We start from the raw sequence: 22,246 nt of genomic DNA on the forward strand, positions 1-22,246 counted from the left end.
TTCCAGTCCTTTTAAACTAACAAATCTTAAAGTTGGAACTGATGCAAACTTAAGGAAACCAATTGTGAATATCCATTAATTGGTGGATTATACCTCAATTGAGGTATAATCCACATTTGTCAAAACGCAGCATAGGAAGTCAAAAGCAATTACGTAAAAAAAGTCATCAAGGCTTAAGATGGTATATGCAAAAATATGCTCTAATATTGCATTAAAAATTTTGTGATAAATAAGTGCTTTATACCTCAATTGGTCTATCTTACTTTATGTCAAATGGTGGATTATATCTCAATTGATGTTTAATTCATCAATTCATGGTTATTCCTGACCTATGAAATGTGAAGGCATAACACAAAAATGTAAAAAATGAATTTTAACATGGCATTCTTCTTTCACTTTGGAAACAAAGCCTTGTTCTTATTCCAATAGACCATGGGGTGCAAGTATTTGACGTCACAATTGACATTGCAGCGTCATATTATTTTAAACAACGCCGAAGATCAAAATGGACATTGTGTTGGTGTTGCTCGCTTGAAAGTTAAATAAAATCATTCTCAAAGTAAGTACTAAACAGGTCTTTCTTTATTTTATGATCGCGAAACAGTTTATTTTCTATAATATTTTGGCGTTTTCAAATCACAATGACAGCCTTTCGAACGTGTCTTAAAGGTTCGATTCGAGGAACAACAATTCTAATTTCTTATTAGAATCGAAATAATTCTATCATGCTATGCTCAATGTTCATTTTCACATGGTCAGGCATTATACTTGTCAATATTTTGCTACTCGCTAACGCTCGGTGTAAAGAGATATGTCAAAAAGTGAAATGGAATTACTTTAATTTGATAATGTATTCTTATAAAGCTTTGAATTTACACCCACAATAGGCTAAGTATTGAGATTTTTGTGAAGTCGATAAAATCTTGATCTCAATCACATTTAGGCCTTGGAAACAAAGAGCACACGCTTCGACAAACTAGTTACTTGAGACAGATATACTTACTGTGATAATAGCAAACATAATGATAATAGGTATTTTTATCGACTCATGAGTTCTTTGTTTAAAATCCTACGATTGTATAAAAGAAAGTAAAATAAGAAATTATCCGAAATCTAAGGAAAATTCAACATGAAAAGTTCCTAATCAAATGGCAAAATCAAAAGCTAAAACACATCAAACGATTGAAAACAACTTCCATATTCCTGAATTTGTACAGGTTGAAAATTGACCTGTTGCATTGAATTTTCTTGGAAAATCAAAATGTGTGCAAAAGTGGCGCTTACAAAAAACCCCGCTTATTCGTAAATGTTTAACCTCAATCTTACTGTTGTGTCAAAATATCCAATTTTATAATTGATATCAATTTTTTTTTATCAAAATCGGTATGCCATTGATTTCCCTTTATTTATAAATATGCGATTAGGTTTAATTATTATAGAATTAAAATTCAACTTTGCATTTGGTAAATATACGCTCATTCATTCTTATCAATTTTTAAAATTCAAAAATAAACGGTGAAAATGTGTTAGGTCATGTAAGATAACATAATGTATACTGTATTTTCCGAAATTTAAAAGGTCAATGAAATAAATATTCAAAATGGACTTTTATTGGCTATTTATAGCTAATAAGATCATAATGGAAAATTTTTCAATCAATGTTAAAATTTTGCAATATCACAGTTCATGCTTGGTGTCAACAAGTAAGATGATTTTTATGATACCATAAACATCGACATAACATACTGGGAAAGTTGAACATTCAATTCAACATTGCATCTGGAAATAAGATATGGTAAGCTTATCTTTTTTGTACAAATTTCCATACAGACTATCTGAAAAATCTTTTTAAATATTCAATTGGTTTGTGATTATAGTCATTTGTTTTTGCCTTAACTAATTGAGTCAATATGTATTAAATTTACAACAAATAGGTATATAAGTTACTTTTAGAAAATTCCACAATTTCTTTCCTCTTTTGAATGAAAATTCCAAACACCTGATAGATTATCAATGATATATGGCTTTGATGTTTATACCAGACAGAATTTACAGAGAACAAATGACATGCATACTCATAACTCAAATATGTCACCTGATATTCCAAGTCAGGAGCGTCTAATTCAATCAACTTTGTGATGAAAAATATTAAAGATCCAGCTGCTATGTATACTTGTACCTCAAATATGGGGAACACGACCATTAGAAGATTAGGTTACTTTTTGTTTGTTAAATTGTATTGGTAGCCACTATTGCGGGTGGGGGGATTGAGCGTTTGCAGACATGTTTGCAGTGTCTCAAATCACGAGCATCAAATTCGGGAGTTGTCGTTGGTTGTTGTATGTCATATATTTATTTTTATAAATACGACCTTTGATTTTCAGTTTTTATGTGTTTGATACTATGTCATGTCAAGACCATTTAAAATATGAATTTTGCCAGCCGTACGTTGACATATAAATTCTTATTATAAGAGATTACACATGTTAAGAATAATATATATTTATTGGCGAAGTAAGATCACGGCTTCTGTCGGTTACCAACCCATGAACAAAGGGTCTTTGGGTTACCGTAAATTAAAATTGCAAATCAAATCTTTAAAATAGAGTAGATAATTAAAATTGAAATTAAACTAAAATGTAATGAAATTATGAATTAATAGTGTGCTGAATTGAACCCTGGCAACAGATGTCCAAATCAACATGAGAAACTACGTTTGAAGTGTAAATGAAGATTAGATGGATTAATGTTCTAAATTAAATAATAATAAATCAAGTTTATCGGTACTGGTGCAGCCTATAAAGTCCGCCGTCCATGACCTCTGGCAACAGACGGTCATAACATCATCTTTGATCAGTGCATTATTATTGTCAATACATTATCACTTCACCATATGGAGGTCATAGTTCGGTTATTTGTGTTTACATAAACACAAACAGATCCAAAAGCCGTGACAGGTTTTCGTTAAAGTTGAAGTATATGTACAGACAACACACATAAATCTGTAAAATAAAAACAAAAACAGCAGTATCGAAAATAAAGGGAGAGGCTGGGTGGGTATCAAGTAATCATGTGTATACTAAATTAACTCAATAATCTGACCTTAAATCAATATAAATCCTTGAAGATAGCGTTTGCAAAATTTGTGATGAGGAGTGCAAGAACAGTTAATGTATATGTAGTGTAATAAATTTAGACATGCGCGTCTGCTTTGACCCGCTAATGAACTATTGCTGGTATTCCACTGATAACGCGATTTAATGGTCGAGTCCTTTAAATAAAATTATAAGAGATAACACATGTTAAGAATAATATATATTTATTGGCGAAGTAAGATCACGGCTTCTGTCGGTTACCAACCCATGAACAAAGGGTCTTTGGGTAACCGTAAATTAAAATTGCAAATCAAATCTTTAAAATAGAATAGATAATTAAAATTGAAATAAAACTAAAATGTAATGAAATTATGAATTAATAGTGTGCAAATTGAACCCTGGCAACAAATGTCCAAATAAACATGAGAAACTATTAAAATTGAAATAAAACTAAAATGTAATGAAATTATGAATTAATAGTGTGCAAATTGAACCCTGGCAACAAATGTCCAAATAAACATGAGAAACTACGTTTGAAGTGTAAATGAAGATTAGATGGATAAATGTTCTAAATTAAATAATAATAAATCAAGTTTATCGGTACTGGTGCAGCCTATAAAGTCCGCCACTAAACAAATTCGAAAATTTCTGTCATAACAGAATGTTTCGAAAATTGTTACCGCCAACCAGTACTATGAAGGTGATTTATTTAAAAATAAAAAACCTGTATGTTAAGGAATCTGACCGCCGTAACTACAAGCTAACAGATTCCCGAAGCCATGGACCTACTTCGCCGTTTTGTGGACAAATTGTATGTGAAAATTTTATAATGTCAAATCAACCTTGCTGTAACCTATACAAAAACAAATCATTTCCGATATCTGATAAATGAACACCGTCTAAAAGTTTTTATTCGTTCCAAACCTAAATTTACACCATCGACAGACCTTCTAGCATGTACAAATGCATGTTTGATGATTGAAGAACCCACCAACCAAACACTCTTTTGTTGACCTGAAAGTCTTAAAGTGACGATCAGGCGAGTATTCAAATTTCAAATTAATAATGTACAATATATACAAACAAATAAATGATGACACATATTAAATTTGACTTGCTAACTTTAGCGTTGGTATTCTGATATATCTTTTATAAGCTTTCGATTCCCAACGGCCAAAATCCTGAATTTCATCATCAGAAAACCCCATTTTCGAAGACTGAGATGCAGCTCCGATCCTAAAACTATGACTTTGAAAATTATCCGATGTAATATTCGCCACATTCAGAGCTTTCTTTAGAACAGCGTTAAACTGATAACGTGTAACATAGTTTCCACCGAAGTGTATGAATGCAGGACCAATACTTTTGGGCCTGGCGATAAAATATCTCTTTAATAAATGATCAGGACATACATGAGAATTAATTGAAGGTATAATTATTAAACTACCTTTGCCTAACTGATCAGTTTTTGAAAATTTTAGGTTGATAGAAACGTTATTTTCCGAAAAACTAAAATCATCTAACGACAAAGTGTAAGAATGTGCCAGTGATTTATTGACTACTAATTCCCCTATCCTGAAAAAGCCGAAATAGGCCAAACTAAACAACCCCGAAAACAATAAGGTCTCATACTGTGAGAGACATACAGATGGTAATAGTGAAATCAATTTATCTAAAATCTGTGGCGTAATTGGCAATCTTGAATCCGCTCGTTTGTCAAGCCTTTCCATTCCAATTAACATTTTCTTAATTATAAAATTTTGAGTGTTATCAGTAATATTTAACATTTTACATTTAAAGGCTATACCAAAAATATAAGACTTGACAGTAGACGGAGCATAACCTCGCACAGATAAATATGCTATAAAGTTACAGATAACATTAAGTGAGGGTGGCCAAACAATGGCATGTCCGTGTGAAGATCTAAATTGATCAAATGACCTGACAGCAGTTTCATAAGTGTCACTTGTGTTTGGTGAGATTGACGCCGTTAACAACTTGTTGGATTCAAATTTGAGATCACTTGTAGAAAAGACTGTGGGACCTTTTCTGGTTCTTGTAGAGCCTCTGGAGACATGCGACGAAACCGTGCCCACTGTTGGCGAGAAATTGCATCCGCAATACAGTTTTTATTTGATGTAATATGCATTGCTTTGAACTGAATATTATAAACCATAGCTTTTAAGACTAAAGGACGAAGAATATGCATTACCCTTTATGATCTAGACGTTTTAGAATTCAAGATATGAACAAGTGCTTTATTGTCAACGTGTAAGATAATTTTTTTATTCGCAAAGGTCTCATACCACAAATGAAAGGCTAATACAATAGGTAATAACTCTAAAAATGTAATGTCCTTTAATATATCGCAACCTAACCAAAATGACGGCCAAGGAAAGAAAGCCTAATTAGGGTGTAAATACGAAGCACATCCACCAAATGCAGTCCCAGCACTATCAGTAAATAACTCCATATCAACATTTGATATCCAATCGGAATCGGGAAAATAAAATTTGCCATTAAAACAATCTAAAAATAACGACCACAGCCTTATGTCTTCCTTAATTGACGCAGTGAGCCTTATATGGTGCCGAGGATTTGATATTCCTGACATTGCATCATAAAAGCGTCTGTTGAATGCCCTACCCGTAGGGATCACTCGCGAACAAAAATTCAAAATGCCTGTAAAAGACTTGAGAACACATAATGTTGTTCTTTTTTTGCCTAACAAGTTTGAAATTATTGTTTTCAATTTTAGCAATTTCTCTTGGGGAATTTTTACTGACATTTCAATTGTATTAATTTCAAGCCCCAAAAAAGTAAGAACATGAGTTGGACCGACGGTCTTGTCATGTGCCAAAGGAACTCCTAAGTGATCACATAAACAATCAATTTCACTCATCAGGTTAAGGCAAGTTGAATCAGCCCCCGGGCCTGCAAACAAAAAATCATCTAAGTAGTGTATAACACTATCCGATCCCGTTTTGTTTTTAAAGATACATTCGAAAAATGTTGAGAATTTCTCAAATGTTGCACAAGATAAACTTCAACCTTGAGGCAAACAGCGGTCCACGAAGTAAAAGTCCAAAAATTTGAAACCCAATAACTCGAGATCATCCGGGTTTACTGGTAAAAGCCTAAATGCCGAGCTGATATCTTTTTTTCCAATTAGGGCGAACTTTCCTTGGCTACCCACCATATCTAGTGCGTGGTCAAACGGCGTATAAGTCACAGAACACAAGCCCTTATCAATATAATCATTTACGCTTAAACCGTTTGGAAACGATAAATGCTGTATAAGCCTCCTAGAACCATCCTTTTAGGACATAAGCCAATCGGAGACAATATTAGATTAAAAAGTGGTATATTGTTAAAGGGGCCAGCTATTCTACCCAAATTAATTTCTTTCAATAATGTTTTTGCAACTTCAACTTCATTGCCAAAAACAGAAACTAGATTTCTACAATCAGTAGTCATCCTAGGTCCAGTATAATTTAGACGAAAACCTTCCAAAAATCCCAAATATAATTCCGAAGCGACTATTTTATTACTATAATTTCCCAAAAACTTGCAAAGAACATCAAATTTAATTGGCGTATTAGCGATTGAATGAACCGTGGAAAGCTGGTCGCTGGAATCTGACAGCTGCCCTTGGATTAGCACTCGAGCCTCGTTGCAAACTGTTATTTGGTTGTCCAGCAGCGAATCTTGGACCACGCCTAAAATTAGAATTTGTCTGAGCACCATAAAATCGTGTACAGTTTACCGATGGGTGAATACCTGTACAACGTAAACAACTATGTGAATAATGACAGTTAGGCCTAGTACAGGAGCCATTGTTATAATCATAACACTTATACACATTAGTTACATGGTTTTGGTTATTTTGTGTGTTATCATCATACATGAAGAGTACCCAAAGCTCTAAATCAACTGTTCCCCAGTTACAAGACGGCAACTTATTTTTTTTAAACGGAATTGCTCGTCGTACCTCTTCCAGCCTAAACCGGGAACCCTACTAGCTCCCAGTCGTATGTTACTCATGTATTTCAGAAGCCCTCTTGCCTCTCCCAAATGACTTGACAAATAAATATCAATAAAAATCAGAAATGCATCAGTCCACTGACTAATATTATTAATCTTTACTGTTGATGCTTTTGGTTTAGATTGTAGAACACCATCTTTTATTATTAAAGTATTAGAATTATCATCAATAGGTACTGGGTTCGACAATAAACAACCCAGATCAATATATTCACCATTTAAGATTTTTTATCTGATATTGCTCGAAACATTATTACCCAAATCATTGCTGATGCTGGGAATTTCATGTACAGAATTGATATTAGATTCAAAATTTTGAAATGTACCTTGTTCATTGATGTTTTGTGAATACACAGGCATTACGGACTCTTCATTATTCGGCAAATCCACTGAACTGTTAGACATGGTAGATGGTCCTGGTGCATTAGATGTTGGAAATTGCATCCGGGGCGGCACTACATCATGTTCTGTTTGGGACGGTGCAGCTGTCCTGTCATTCTCAGTAACACGGGCTGTTCTACTTCTTTTAACGCCTTTTCCCCTCGCGACAGTTTTTCCCCTAGGCATCACTAACCTTCCAATAAATGAACACAGTATAAATAAAAATAATAATAGTCGTCAATCTTAAAATATATGTATAACTAAATATAAAAGTAAACATGAAATGAACAACGCAATATCTATGACGGAAAAGAATTGATAATAAATCAATTAATCAAATGTCAATTTAAAGCATTTACCGAATATTTCTTAACGGAAGCCTAGTTAAATATAATTCACTGAAATAATTCACAACATCAAATAACAATTAGGTGTACCATGGATAATTGTATTGTCTAGCGATATTAGATGACTCTCAGCGCGCATCGAATATTTAGTATAAATTACATACCTGATAATAGGAAGCTACCAGAATAATCTGCATAACAAAATGTAATTAGCATAGATAGCATCAACATTAGATGCCTCAATAAAAGACAAAGCAATAATATGAATGAAACTAAAAATTGAATTAAATCAAACATCACAATTCGTTATATAGGCATATAATAAACATAAACAAATAAAATCGATTGAATGTATTAAAATTAAATATCAAGTAATCATGTGTATACTAAATTAACTCAATAATCTGACCTTAAATCAATATAAATCCTTGAAGATAGCGTTTGCAAAATTTGTGATGAGGAGTGCAAGAACAGTTAATTTATATGTAGTGTAATAAATTTAGACATGCGCGTCTGCTTTGACCCGCTAATGAACTATTGCTGGTCTTCCTCTGATAACGCGATTTAATGGTCGAGCCCTTTAAATAGAATTATCATGGTTTTGGTCTCTAGTGGATATTGTTACACAGAGACAATAAGATAACATTGTTTTCATTTCCATTTTATATCAAGATCAAGGTAGCTTTATTAGTGACTTTCACCATTAACATGATTAACAAACAGACAAAGGGAAGTTGAATATCTCAGTGTAACTGGTAATAATTTAATCTTGGATGTAACGCGTCTTCTGATTGGCTGACGTTGTTTTGTTTATCAGCTCATAGACATAATTTTGTCATGTGACCGTGACGTCATCAACGTTTTTTCATGGTTTACTCCGGTTTTAAATGGAATTTAGAATTAAATTATAAGAAATGACTGTAATATTTTTTCTGTCTATTCGAAATAACATAAAAATGTGGTGCACACTTTAAAATAACCCGCTAGGCGGGTTATTCAGTGTGCACCACATTTTGATGTTATTTCTTCATAGACGGAAAAAATATTACAGTCATTCCTTAAATACTCTAAAATAAATCTTTTTTTATTGTTGATAAAATAACTTTCTATATAAATGTGTCTTTTGTTTTTATGCAAAACCAACACCATCGGAAGTTCCGGTAAATATTTATGGCTTCCGCGGTTTTTGTAATCAATTCACAAATTCTTAACAAAACATAAACGTCAGTCATTCCTTAAATACTCTAAAATAAATCTTTTTTTATTGTTGATAAAATAACTTTCTATATAAATGTGTCTTTTGTTTTTATGCAAAACCAACACCATCGGAAGTTCCGGTAAATATTTATGGCTTCCGCGGTTTTTGTAATCAATTCACAAATTCTTAACAAAACATAAACGTCAATCACGCTACTATTTAGATGCATAAAGCCGATAGCTATAACGTTTTTTATAATTTTTGATTAATTTGCTAAATGATCTGACACGAGAATGAAGATCAAAATACTTTTTACCTTTTTTCAAAGACCATATGTAACCATTCAAATCTAAGAAAATGTTAAAAAAATGTCTTGCCTGTAAGCTCAAACAAATTATACTCGTTGTATATTTTCCCCTTATTTGTTTTATTAAGATACAAATCTATTCATAAGTTCATCAAATCTCATGAATTAATTCAGATTATACGAATCAGATATTAAACAAAAACTTAGAAAATCTCAAAACACCAATAGGACCGAGAACGGGTGCGTCGAAAGGATAAAATTCTTCTTCTATGCATTCATCTCCTCATAGCAAATCAACAATCAGTCAGAACTGTCGCAATCAGTACAATTACAGATACGGCGATTATTCTGGTATCTAAAGACCAAAGACATCAAAAATATTGCTACATGTAGTGAGCTAAAACTCAGACACAACGTTTCGCTCAACATATAAGTAATGCTGACTTGTTACGGTTTGGAATCTGCCCTGTTTCCATTGAATTCATGGAAAATCAAAATGTGTGCAAACATGGCGTTACCAGAAGAACTCGTATTCTGAAATGGTCAACCCCAATCTTACTTTTGTGTAAAAATGTCCTTTGTTATGCTGAATATTATTTATTGATTTAAAATTTAAACGTTGAATTATTATAAAATCAAAACCAACTTTACATCTGGTAAATTTACTGCTTTTCATTCTTATCAATTCAAACGTTCATGTAAGATAACATAATGTATACTGTATTTTCCGAAATTTAAAAAGTCCTTGAAAGAAATATCCAAAATGGATTTTTATTGGCTATTTATAGCTAATAAGATCATCATGGAAATTTTTTCAGTCGATGTTTAACTTTTGCAATATCATAGTTCATGCTACGGTTTCAACAAGTAAGATGATTTTTAGGATACCATAGAAATCAACATAACATACAGGAAAAGTTGAACATTCAATTCAACATTGCATCTGGAAATAATTTTTGTAAGCTTGTCTATGTTGTACACATTTCCATACTGACTATTAAAAACAGTTTCGAAAAATACAGTATACTTTATATTATCTTACATGACTTAACACATTTCCACGGTTTTAGTTTTTAAAATTGTTAAGAACGAAAAGCCGCAAATTTACAAGATGCAAAGTTGAATTTTAATTCTATAATAATTAAACATAAACGCATATGAAGTAATAAAGGGAAATCAACAGGGTACGTATTTAAATCAATAATTAATATCAAGCATAAAAAGGACATTTTGACACAAAAGTAAGATTGTGGTTTAACATTTCTGAGTAAGAGTTCTTTTGGTGACGCCACTTTTGCACACATTTTGGTTTTCCACGAAAACTTAATGGAAACAGGTCAGTTTTTAATCTGTACCAAGTCAGGAACACGGCGGTTCTTTTCCATTTTTTTAATTCGTTTAAGCTTTTGATTTTGTCATATGATAAAGAACTTTCTGTTTTAAATTTTCTTTGTTTCTAAGGCCTGAATGTGATTGAAATCAAGATTTTATCAACTTTCACCAACATCTCAATACTTAGCATATTATGGGTGAAAATTCAATGCTTTATAAGAATACACTATCAAAAGTAATTCAATTTCACTTTCTGACAAGTCTTTTATCGGCTTGAAACTTTTTTTTATCTTGATAACATGGACTTGATAGTCTAGGTCAAATATGGCAAACGTTCTTTTATAGGAATAGAGGTCTAGAATTGATTTGTTGCGGTTTTGTTCATATCTTACAAATCATACTCATTTCACAACCCAAGAACTTGTTGTCCAGTTATTATTAATTGCTGTCATTCATATATGTATTTAGGTTTTTGTTTTAAGCAGGATGTTGATTTCTTGTATAAATTGAGAAATAATTCGTTTTTCATGTTGCTCTATGGTCTTTTTTACATGAGCAGACATCATATTTGTTTATATCTCTTTACACCGAATGGTAGCAATTAGAAAATGTTGACAAATATAATGCCTAACTACGCTAAAATGAGCATGGATGATAAAATTATTTCGGTTCTAATAATAAACGAACCTATAAGACACGTTCGAAAGGCTGCCATTTTGAGTTGTTGAAGTTAAAACATTATATCGTTTTTAAGGTAATGTGATTATTTATCATTTCTAATATAACGGAAATGGGGTCAATTACTTTACAAAATCTTCAATCAGATAACACATTACATTTGACATTTTTTACATATGTAATTAATTACTCAAATTACTTAGCAAATGTAATTAATTACTTCAATTACTTTTGAAAAGAAAATTTGGATAAAATATTGAAAACATGCATTTATTCTATGACATGTTCATAAGTATCATACATTTCTTTCTAATAGTAATTACAAATGAGATCTTCAGCGACTATTTTCAAATTCAGCCAATACCAACGAAGATTTAAAGTAAGATATCTGATTTGTTACGAGAAAAAAAAACATACATAAATCTGAAGTGCACATAATACCTTGTCTACCAGGAATGATTTGGACTAGTTAAGTTTAATGCTCAAAATGATAAAAAGCTTTATTCAATATTTTGAAAATATTAAATTTTGTTGTAATTACCTGTTGAAATTTTATATTTTAATGTATTTCATTGAAAGAGGGGCGAAAGATACCAGAGGGACAGTCAAACTCATAGATCGAAAATAAACTGACAACGCCATGGCTAAAATAATAAAAAGACAAACAGACAAATAAAAGTACACAAGACACAAGAAAATGATACAAAAAGAGAGCTTTAATTTTAATATTATGAAATGACTTTTAACTTGATCACAACTTATTAAAATTAATTTTCCTGAAGAAATGCCTTTTTTATAGTTTTAATCACAATTAATTGATTTATAAGAATTCATGCACCTAGAGGTATATTTTAATAACTCTCTAATTGGCTTAACACCTGTTAAACAATCAAATATAACTGTTCTAAATACAGTCATTGAATAGTTTATAATAAAACAAATAGCCAGAGGTTATATTCAAAGATAGACTATGTCATTTAAAGTTGATTATGTTAAATCAATGTCTAACAATATGCGTCTGAATATAAATGTAGGTAACAAGATAATAAAGGTATCAGACAGCGACTTACTAATGGTTTCTTTTAAACACAAATTATGGCATGTTTCTACAATTTTTTTTAAATTTTTGTTTTGTTTATTCAATACAAAATAAAGAATCCACCATGGTTGAGTATAATGTGTAGCCTTTGCTATATCATCTAACTACGTTTACTAAGGTCATGGCTTTTAATCATTTTTTTAAGAAAACACAAGATTCAATGTTTTTGATTCAAAACCTAAATGTAATTAAGTTGTAAATGAAAAGTAATTGTCAATCACAGACAATTTGGCTATGTAATTCATTACTTTCAACTACATGTAATTGAAAAAAATACCAAATTACACATTCACTTGCATATGGGATATACATTTCCCATTTTATTCGGTATTCAAGAGCTTGCAGCTCCTAATCAAACTTTGTAAAACATCACCAGTGTATGAGCAGAAAGTTGATGAACCAGGGGTATGTCAAAGAACGTCTCGTCCTTTTTCTAAAAAAGTTCATCGGAGGTACCAAGACTTTGTTGATAAATATTCCGTATCAACTTCACAAATAATACACGATGGTCTTGAAGTGTAGATTCTTGGAACTAACGTTATTTATCATTTTAATAACGTGTTATTATATTCTTTTATTTGTTTTTATGAATATTACTGTTATTGTTTACTCTGTTTTTGGTGATATCCATTTGACGTGACTCTGTACTTATACATCCCGTCAATTTGTTATTGTGCTATTGTAAATTTTTGTATTCTTTATTCTTGTCTTTCATTTTTGCTAATGTGCTTTGTCTAGATGCCTTTTTGTGCTTCTTTGTTACATATTTGTTTGTTTTTATAGTGATTAAAATCATAACACAATAAAATTGAGAATGGAAATAGGGAATGTGTCAAAGTGACAACAACCCGACCAAAGAGCAGAAAACAGCCGAAGGCCACCAATGGGTCTTCAATACAGCGGGAAAATCCCGCACCCGGAGGCGTGCTTCAGCTGGACCCTAAACTAGTTCAGTGATAATGGACGTCATACTGAATTCCGAAATATAAAAAAGAAACTAAAATTAAAAATCATACAAGACTAACAAAGGTCAGAGGCTCCTGACTTGGGACAGGCACAAAAATGCGGTGGGGTTAAACATGTTTTTTGAGATCTCAACCCTCCCCCTATACCTCTAGCCAATGTAGAAAAAACAAACACACAGCAATACGCACTGTAAAACTCAGTTTAAAAGAAGTCCGAGTCCAAGGTCAGAATAGGTAACAGGAGAAACGAAACAAAATGACAATGATACATAAATTAACAAAGGACTACTAGCAGTTACTGACATGCCAGCTCCAGACTTCAATTAAACTGATTGAAAGATTTTGTCTTCATCATATGAATATCAAGAACAATCCCTCCCGTTAGGGGTTTAGTATCATACCAATATAAAATATATGAGAAGAACATAACCCGTATCATGCCGACAACTGGTTTTATGATAAATGTGTTTATTTCCGATGCAATTTTTAATGACCTAACAACAGTATCGTAACTATATCTCTTCTTTAAATGTCTGTTTAAAGGTTTTGTTAGCTTTTGGGGTTAATGCCGACATTTTTGTGGTTTGTAAAGAATATTACCATACAAGATTGGATGTGAAATACTTGAACGTATAATATGTCTGCATGTTGATTTATATTTACGAATGATGTCCTTGTACAGATGATAAAATTAGGTAAATGTTTTGACTAGTTTGTAATATCGAAATCCCTGGTGTAATAATTTTTCAGTAATACATAGATTTCTTTCGCTTAAATCTAATACGTTGTTACATACACGAGCGAATCGTACAAGTTGAGATATATAAACACTATAAGATGGTGACAAGGGAACATCACAATCTAAAAATGGATAATTAACAATAGGAAATGAAAAATCATCTCTTTTATCATAAAGTTTGGTATTAAGCTTCCCATTAATGGTATAGATATCAATATCCAGGAAAAGGCAGTGTTTATTGTTAGTATTAGCTTTATTTAAAGTTAGTTCAACAGGATAAATCTTTAGTGTACATACTGAAGTCGTCATTATTCAGAGCCAATATATCATCTTAATATCTAAAAGTATTATTAAATATTTGTATCAGATGTTGTTTTGATGGGTCTTTGCTGATTTTAGTCATACCTTGTAACTCTTAACAATACAGAAACAGGTCCGCAATAGGTGGTGCACAGTTAGTCCCCATTGGAATTCCAAAAACTTGACGATATACGGAATCTCTAAAGCGAACAAAAATGTTATCTAGTAAATATTCAAGGGCAGTTATAGTATCAAAGCATGTCCAATTGACATAGTTCTTTTGTTTGTTGTTACTAAAAAATGACCTAAAAGAGTTTGAACATATATATTCGAATTCTGGCTTTTTAAATGCCCATTTAATTAGGTGTGTGAATTCTTTCTTAATTAGAATATGAGGCAAAGTGGTATATAGGGTAGAAAAATCAAAACTTTGAACAGATTCAAAGACACCAATATAAGCATGCAATTTATCAAGTACTTCCAACGAATTTTTTACACTCCAAAAGTAATTAATTTGAATATTTTCAAAGGCCTTATTTGAACAATTTATTATCAGGTTTTTGATTGTACCAAGTGTACTAGTAAGTAGAATAGACAGTTTAGTAGTGGAACAATGGCTTGAAGACGAAATAAATCTATATTTGTAAGGTGTTTTGTGCAGCTTCGGAAGCCAGTACATAGTTGGAACTTTCATTGTATTTGGTTCTGCTTTTAAAGAAGTAGCTAAAAGTTTATGTTAGTTACAGATCTCATTTTCCGAAAATGGAGTCAGTTAGAATGTTGGTGAATTCGTGATTTCCTTTTGCAGAACCTCAATGTAAAATTTACGTCAAACAATAATGATATTATTAGCAGCTTTATCAGCCGGGACAAAAACAAATTCCTTGGCGAGTTCTTTTAGTTTATGTTTGATACGAGAAATATGGTTATTATGGTTGTTGTTAGGAGTAAAATGTTCTTTGAAATGTTGTATACGTATATCAACTATGTTCATTACTGAATTAAAAAAAGAGTTCAAAGATTTTTTGTCAGCTTTTTCTCGTTTTATCCATTTCAAGCAGTATGTTCGGATTGAGTCGTGGATGATATTACGACACTCATTCCAATTAATAATTGATGGGGAACGATAGTTCGGTCCTTAACTGAGGAATGATTTCAATTCTCGGTCACGAACGATGCTAAGGTCTCTTGCTATAACATGGGAACTGGGGCCATGAATGTATTCGGAATTACTGCAATTACATGACGTAGGTGTATTGTCACTGATATTTACATTTTTACATACTTGGCTATAATTAAACACAAATTTCCGTGTAGGTTTTTTATAAACATGACAAATAAGAGGGAGTTCAGTATTATCAAAATATCCTGGAATTTGTTCTTCAACAAAACGATCATTAAAAATACCGGCAATATTTACAAAATCAAAACCTTTATTGACATATTTGATTTTAATAAAATGTTTTTTATGATCTTCAGGGCGATCAATTTTGGGAAACAGTTTAGAATAACAATATGCCATTATAATTAGAACGATTTCATACTTAGGACTGCAACATGGAATTGTGTTGCAATCCTCTAAACTTTTATGTAATTTATTTACAGGTAAAGAACAGAGCTTGGTTAATGTTGACTGCTATACCCCTATTTTGACATTTTTACCTATTGTGTCTGTTTGTTTTGTTCACACATCGTTGTCAATATAATGGAATTTGATACGACTGTCATACAAGTGAGAGGTTTAGCTAGCTATAAGACCAGGTTTAAAATAACATTTTCTACACAAGAAATGCCTGTACCTAGTCAGGAATATGACAGTTGTTATCCATTCTTTTGATGTGTTTGAGCTTTTGATTTTGCCTTTTGATTGGGGACTTTCCGTTTTGAATTTCCACAGAGTTCAGTATTTATGTGATTTTACTTTATACATTCAATTACTTGAGAAATTGTAATTAATTTCGGTCATTTACAATTACATATTTCAATTACCCAGTGTCTGCAATATAACAGCTAACTTATTATACAAAGGAACTAAAATGTTTAGCTTCATCTATCAAATCGTAAAAGTCACTTCTTGAATATAAAAAGGTAATTGCGCAACGTATTCTATAATACATTTTTTTTTTCTACTGGTTGTTCCTAGATGTGATATTATGTGGTTAGTAAATTTGGACTAATTGTTCAAGATAGTGACGAATATAAAGGTAGAACGTTAGGAGTAATATTTTGCCAAAAGTGACCAAAAACAAACAGTAAAACTTCATTTGTAATCCAATTTGCCTCAGGGAATTGGCGACTTAACTCCTTACTTTTTTTAAAATTTTCCTTAGGAAAGTATTTTTTACTCGAAACATGTTACATATCATGTCATTTCTTAAGCACTTACTACTTAGACGAATGTACTCTCGAGGAATAAAAGTCCACCAACAGTGGTATCGATTGACTACGAGTGTAGAAAACTATGCAGCTGGTTGTTATCAGCCTGTTTCTTTTGTTAATTTTTCATATTAAAAATACATTTTGCATTAAAAAGACTATTGCATAATTGAAAAGATTAATCACAAAACTGTATATATAGGTGTATAAACTACAAAGTTTGGAGATATTTAGTATTTTTATTAATTAGGGATTTTGCGTTAACACTTGAGTGTCTCAATTTTTTAAGCTGTGTCCGTTTACAATTGTAACAGATTACTTTGTTACATATCATTGCACTAGTAACCCGAATTTAGCTTGATTGGCCAAAAAGGTATTAACGCTATTTAAAAAAGATTAATGAACATTAGATAAAGATTGACAAAAATTAAAAATTGTTTTAATGCATTTCAATCCATATCAAATTATTTTAATGCCGGTCAAATAGAATCCCTTGCGGTCATTCAAGTTAGTTTAAGGTGTGGTTAAGCTGCGTCAAACTAATTGACCACGCCCCCGTTAAACAATTTCAAACTGGCATTAATTCGTTTTAAACATTGTCAAGAACCGATGTTTGTATAGGTAAATCACTCAATCAAAACAACCTCGATGTATCTATCGTTTATTTGTTTCAAACTTTATCGATTTTAGATATAATACTAAGTAAGGTAAAATGCTTCACAGTAAAAACAAATGAATGAACAATACATGTAAGTAAATTAAAAAACTTTAAATTATTGATGTACGATTTAAAAAATGCAAAAATTGTGAATCTGTTGAAAATAAAATAGATAGATATATAACATAATTTTGATTTGCCCAGATGCAGTAGCTCTTTATCTCACATATTCGTTTCAAAGATTGCTAACTGATATGAAAACTCGTGGCATGTACGTAACGTGTGGTCTCTTACAAATACTTATCCAGGATTTCCTCTTTGGTAAGTGTCGTAAGGGTATTTGTTGAGTATCTAAGTGAATTGTCAATACCTAATTCATTTATCAAGCAGTCTATGTAAAGATATCTACACACAAAAACTTAAAATATGCATCATCTATAACATAATCTTTCAATCCAAAACTTAAAACGAGACAAAAAAAATGTTCCCCCATAAAAGAAGGATTTTTTTTTTTTTTTAGGTTCATTGTTTTGCTCCTTTGATTTCATATTAGTGATTGTTTATCTCTTTGGTTTGTTTTTGGTTTGTTTGTTTTTTTGGGGTTTTTTTTAATGGAGGGTAATATATTTATAGGTCTAGAAATTGGAGAAAGTATGTAATCCCTTCACATCTAAAGGTGGAGGCGGAGTAAAACAAATCTATGCTTTGACCCCAATACTCCACACTAAATGGCCATTTGTTTTGTTGAAAATGAGAAAAAAAAAATTGAAAGAGTAAAAAAGAAAAGGTATTTGTTAATGCTTGCCACCACTAGTAACCCGAATTTAGCTTGATCGGCCAAAAAGGTATTAACGTTATTTAAAAAAGATTAATGAACATTAGATAAAGATTGTCAAAAATTAGAAATTGTTTTTAATGCATCTAAATCCATATCAAATTATTTTAATGCCAGTCAAATAGATTTCCTTGCAGTCATTCCCGTTAAACAATTTCAAACTGGCATTAGTTCGTTTTAAACATTGTTGAGAACCGATCTTTGTACAGGTAAATCACTCAAGCAAAACAACTCGATGTATCTATCGTTTAATTGTTTCAAACTTTATCGATTTTAGATATAATACTAAGTAAAGTAACATGCTTTGCAATTAAATCAAATGAATGAACAAATACATATAAGTAACTAACTGATGTGAAAACTCGTGGCATGTAAGTAACGTGTGGTCTCTTACAAATACTTGCGAAAAATAAAAAACGGGAAAGAGAATGAGAAGGTCGTAATTGCGCTCATTGGCGCGAGCCTAGAAGTGAAAGATGTTTTTTAAAAAATCAATAGAAAATAAATAGATTGAAACAAATTTGTGAGGTGAAATGATCACTTAAATTTCTGTTTAAATCTGTCGTTATTATATGCGTAACATTAATGTATTCCTGTATATTTACCTTTTCTCTTTTTTCTGTTTTCCTATTTTGTACTCGTTATTTAAATATAGACACGCATGTAAAAGGAACAGAAATTATTCATTGTTTACATAATTTAAATCGATGCATCTTATATTTTCGTTAAAAAAAAAACATTTACAATTATACCGACATTTAAAATAGTTTATAATTAAAATCAATTTTTTATTAAATAATAAAAATGATATAGATAATGTTGAAATTCGTTGAATTCATTTAGTAAACAGTTTAGTCTTGCTAAAAATTGTAAATAAAGTAACAACTCAATGAACTTTTAAAACTGTGTAAAATTGTAATACCGGTCACTGGTGGAAAACGTGCGTTATTTGTGGAAAAGCAGCAAATATCAAACGAAAATTGAAGCGTGGTTACGATTGTGTTAAGGGATTATCGTGCTGCTGTCCGCACGTAAAAGAATTCTTGCAATAAATGAACATGGATTCTGTGAAAAAATAAGATAAATTTCAGTCTGCGATACTAATGGGCGGATTTAACGACCTTGATTGGCTATTAAGCCCTCGCATGGTCGGCCCTGGCTTACGCCTTTTGATGCATCTAAATAACTTTGTTTTACCTTTACGGCATTTAAAATGATTATACAGACCAAAAGTTAACATAAACATTGTAAAACAAGAATAGAAATTTAATAGTTTTGCAATGTTGCTGTAATATAATTTTATTAACTATATTTTAGCGGTAATTACTAAATAAAATTTGATTGGATGTTCCAAATAAAATAGTTCATCTAGATGCTCTCGTTGATGTCCGCGTTACATATTCAAATGCATTTCGGTGGTCAGAAAGTTTGCAAAGTCCACGTTCATGTTTCAGTAGGATAGACAAAATTGTAAAATTAATCAATCCGAAAAAGAATTTAGAAAAAAAAACACTTTTGTTGTTGTTCCCACACAACAAAACTGTCTTTTACGCAAAGCATAATTACTTTCTACTGATGAACAATACTACTATATTAGAATAAAATATATGCATAAACAAGCCTGCTGTATTCGTCACAAATATATGGTCAATTTTCAATGTATACTTATATGATAATAAATACTTATTTACTTATGCTAAATAGCTATAATATTAGTCATAGCCTGAAATAATTGACTGCGAGTACTCAAACCCAACCACTGCCGGTCTGTGCTATGATACACATGATACATGAAGTACAATACTAGTACCAGTAATTTTTGATAACTTAATAAGCAATCACAATATATGTCATACATGTATCTTTTTTTTTTCAAAACAAATATGCAACGATAATACTCATAATCTTTTAAACAATACAGATAATATGATAACTATCAGCAGATACAGATAGATGTCTATACATCGTTGTATAATAAATAAAGAAGCATTATATACAAACCTCAACCTCATGAGTCTCATATATATCTCTCTATATACATATTTAGACGCATATTTCTCTCTCTATATATATACGTATGGACGTATGAGCCGCGGTGTACTTGTATAATGCAAATATGCGCACTTCTTAAGAAATGTCAGGGAAAAAATAAGTCTTTATTATTATTATCAGTATCATTATGCATTTTATTCCTCATGAAATTAAATTTTACTTATCCACTTAAATCAATGATTGATCAACTTGAACTTTGAAACAGTTACATAATTATATCTTTTCGCGTCCTTAATTTTAGGTAATTAATTCCAAATAATTATTAAAAAAACTAAAAGTAATACTCCGATTTTTTTATTAATCAGTCAATAAATAAATAGTGGGACCTAATGGAATAACAAAAAACCCTCACAGACAACATAAGGCATTTTTTACACCATTACAGGTATTTAAAAACATGAAAATTGAATATAACAATTTTTATATTATATGATAATCTGGCGCAATACCCTACAGGGAAGTCGTCATTCACCCAAATTTAATTAGAATCTGTGCTTTGTTAGTTGTTTTTCTGCTTTGAATTATATGTCTCTGTTTGTATCGATCTGATGAGTTAAACCTTTTTCAACTGTTTTTTTTTTATTTATTATAATTTTGGTATACATTCTGGATGTGCCTGTCCCCCCAAGTCAGGAGACTGTACAGTGGCGGATCCTGGGGGGTGTTTAGGGGGTTGGAACCCCCTTTGTTTGATGATCAATGCTTTTGAATGGGGACATATGGTTGAACCCCCTTTTTAAAATGGCTGGATTCGCCCCTGCTGTGATCAGTGATTGTTGTTTAAATTTGTTGCTGTATATCATTTTTCTTTTTCGTTTTTATATAATAGTATTGTACATAAATCAGGCCGTTAGTTTTCTCGTATGAATTGTTTAACATTTGTCATTTCGGGGACTGTTATAGCTGACTATGCGTTATGGGTTTTGCCCGTTGTTGAAGGACGTACGATGATCTAGAGTTCTTAACTTTTATGTCACTTGGTCTATGGTGGAGAGTTGTATCATTGGCAACCATACAACAACTTCTTTTATTTTTAACAAAAAAATGTTTTTAATTATAAACTATTTTAAATGTCGGTATAATTGTAAATGTTTTTTTTTACCAACAATATAAGATGCATCGATTTAAATTATGTAAACAATGAATACTTTATGTTCCTTTTACGTGCGTGTCTATATTTGAATAAAGAGTACAATATAGGAAAACAGAAAAAAAGAGAAAAGGTAAATATACGGGAATACATTGATTCGACGTATATAATAACGACAGATTTAAACAGAAATTTAAGTGATCATTTCACCTCACAAATTTGTTTCAATCTATTAGTTTTCTTTTGATTTAAAAAAAAAAACATCTTTCACTTGCCAATGAGCGCAATTACGACCTTCTCATTCTCTTTCCCGTTTTTTATTTTTCGCAAGTATTTGTAAGAGACCACACGTTACTTACATGCCACGAGTTTTCACATCAGTTAGTTACTTATATGTATTTGTTCATTCATTTGATTTAATTGCGAAGCATATTACTTTACTTAGTATTATATCTTAAATCGATAAAGTTTGAAACAAATAAACGATAGATACATCGAGGTTGTTTTGCTTGAGTGATTTACCTGTACAAAGATCGGTTCTCAACAATGTTTAAAACGAACTAATGCCAGTTTGAAATTGTTTAACGGGAATGACTGCAAGGAAATCTATTTGACTGGCATTAAAATAATTTGATATGGATTTAGATGCATTAAAAACAATTTCTAATTTTTGACAATCTTTATCTAATGTTTATTAATCTTTTTTAAATAACGTTAATACCTTTTTGGCCGATCAAGCTAAATTCGGGT

General features: G+C 31.3%; 1 long non-coding RNA gene across 1 annotated transcript; it reads right to left on the minus strand.

The window, feature by feature from the left end:
* Window positions 1-2,486: 2,486 nt before the first annotated feature.
* On the minus strand, window positions 2,487-8,447 carry LOC127726740 (uncharacterized). The gene is made up of 2 exons (XR_007993665.1): window positions 8,277-8,447; window positions 2,487-3,102 (listed from the first exon to the last, which is right to left on the minus strand). It is a non-coding gene; the product is annotated as an uncharacterized LOC127726740 (long non-coding RNA).
* Between the last annotated feature and the right edge of the window lie 13,799 nt (window positions 8,448-22,246).

Source organism: Mytilus californianus, unplaced genomic scaffold, assembly GCF_021869535.1.
Source record: "Mytilus californianus isolate M0D057914Y unplaced genomic scaffold, xbMytCali1.0.p SCAF_18, whole genome shotgun sequence".
Classification (NCBI taxonomy): domain Eukaryota; kingdom Metazoa; phylum Mollusca; class Bivalvia; order Mytilida; family Mytilidae; genus Mytilus; species Mytilus californianus.